Below are 2,453 nucleotides of genomic sequence, written 5' to 3'. Positions count from 1 at the left end.
TATCACACGAAAACCCTTATCCCATGCCCTTCATCAACAAAGAAATTGAATCTAACAGGCTATTTGACTTCACATTGTTTTTAAACAACACAAGAAGTTCAAATTACAACTAAAAAAAGTACAAAAAATTAGAAAAAAAAATTGATGGGGTGTTTAAGTTCAAACCTGAGATTAAACTAGAGAAGCCAACAAGAATAAGCACTAGAAAGAAGCTATAAGAAGAATGGATAATAATTCATTATTCTTAAATGTTATCATAATAGATGAACACCAGAGAGTAGCTATAAGCAGAATAGATAGAAAATTGAAAAACAAATGCCTTATACAACTCAATTCCAAAAACCAATAAAATACTTGCCATGACCAAGAAAATAATGGATTAGATTAACTTTATGGATAATTAAAAAGGTTGTACCGGCTTGTGGTTAGAATTAAATATATATCTTTAACAGTCTCAGAATTTGGAATTTTTTATACAAAGAAGGCTTCAATCTAAAGACAAGAAAGAGTTACAAATGTTAAGATTCGTCTCTTTAAGGCTTCAATCTAAAGCCCAGGTTCGGTACATGAATCATATTATATGGTAGCCATGAATAACCAATCTAATTAATGAAATAATTACATCACTCAGAATCTACAACTTTCCTATTTGAGTTCAAACTTTTAATGGATTTTTTGAGACCCAACAGTCAGCAGAAATCAATATTTTATGTCAACTTTACATTATGGAAGCTCTTTATGTAATCCCCTGCACAACATAGAACATAATAAATCTATTTTTTTTTTGTATCTTGTTTTTTCCTCTCTGCTATGAGGGTTTCAGTTGGTTCTAAACGTTTTGAATCAACATTCAGATTAAGTGCACCCTCTTCATAAGGGAGAAGAACATATAAAATATTAACTATGATGTGATGAAATGAAACCATTAGCAACAGAAATGTGTTTGTTTATGGAACTACCTTTAAATGGTGGCATCTACCAGGTACGAGTCAAAATCCCAGCATTTGCAAACCCTTCCTCTAGGCTGTGTTTTCTAGCAAAAGAAAAAAGTGTATGAAAAAACAAATACAAGGACTAGGAAAAAGTACATATACAGGGAACAGGGAGCTCGAAAGTATCACCCAGAATGAAAAGAGCACTTATAGTTGTAATAAATTAAAAACTATACAGGATATACTAAATTAATTTTGTTTAATAACAAGGTAAGATCTTGAGAATTTAATATAGTTAATTTAGAAGGTCTGCCATCAGTGAAAAGAAACCTATTATTTCTACTAATTTAACGAAAAAATCAGAAAAAAAAAAGGAAATCAAAATGGGAGAAGAGATAATTACAGGTAGATGAATCAACTACAAATCTGGGGAAAATTTTGGCAGATTAGAGATTCAGATGAAGACGGAGATAACTCTTTTGGCAAAACACAGATTTGCCATTTCCATTTTCAAAACTTTGAACCAGTCTTGTTTTTAGGGTTACTAAAAGAGGCAGAAAGGAAACCGAAAGGAATAACGAAAGAGATAAAGATTTACTTGAGGGAGGATTGCTACTGGCCAGAGACGAAGGAAGCAAGGGAGGTCGGGACTGAGATCGGGCTGAGTGAGAGCTTTTTTGAGGTGAGAAAAATGGGAGGGTAAAATGGAAATGAAACAACTATTCAGTGGGGATGAAACGGAATAGGAATGCCCCTGTTCCATGCTTAAAAACATAACATAATAGGCTCATAATAGGCATTTCATTGAACCAAACTATGGTTTGTGGTGGGCCCACAAAATTGGGTTGTAATGGCTATGCTATTACACCCAACCAAACATGTTGTTAGTTGTTTCCAGGTCTAACCATTTACCTTTGATCATTAACTTAACGGCTTCCAACCCACGATGGACTAAGCCGAAGAGATTTCAATTTGAAGCAATGTGGGTGAGAGATAGTAGGTGTGAATCGGTGGTAAAGAAAGTATGGTGTAATGTGACAATTAACAATGGACCTATTACTAGAGTGTCGAGCAAGATTGATTAAACAGCTTTGTGAAAAGAACTCATGCCATTTTGGTCATGCTAAAACGCAAATCAAAAAACAAAAACACAAATTTGTGTTGGAAAAGATTAGATTTGAAAACGGTTTTTTTATACAACGGAAAAATAAAATTTAAAAATTGTGTCAGTTTGTGATATTTATAATAATAAATTTTTTTCGGAAATAGTACTTGTATTTTAGGTTAGACGGATCCTAGACGTGCCCGGCTTTCAACCTAACGACTTTCTTCGTTATTTTCGTACCATGAATTGCTTCGAGTATGGGTTCGAACAATTTCAAATTAAACACAGACCCAAAAATAATTTTCTTACTTTCAATAGAAAAGTAAATCTCTCTCTTATAGAAATAGGTAGAATTGTTATTCCCAAAAAATAGAATTCATACTTAGAAATAAATTGTCACTTTTTTCGGGAAGAAT

The 2,453-nt window shown here is 32.9% G+C and overlaps 1 long non-coding RNA gene across 1 annotated transcript; it reads right to left on the bottom strand.

The window, feature by feature from the left end:
* Positions 1-576: 576 nt before the first annotated feature.
* LOC108465813 (uncharacterized) lies at positions 577-1,981 on the bottom strand. Its single transcript, XR_008272939.1, has 2 exons — positions 1,531-1,981; positions 577-1,033 (listed from the first exon to the last, which is right to left on the bottom strand). It is a non-coding gene; the product is annotated as an uncharacterized LOC108465813 (long non-coding RNA).
* Positions 1,982-2,453: the final 472 nt, after the last annotated feature.

This window comes from Gossypium arboreum, chromosome 10 (genome assembly GCF_025698485.1).
Source record: "Gossypium arboreum isolate Shixiya-1 chromosome 10, ASM2569848v2, whole genome shotgun sequence".
Taxonomy (NCBI): Eukaryota; Viridiplantae; Streptophyta; class Magnoliopsida; order Malvales; family Malvaceae; genus Gossypium; species Gossypium arboreum.
This window is presented reverse-complemented; position numbering and strand designations above follow the sequence as displayed.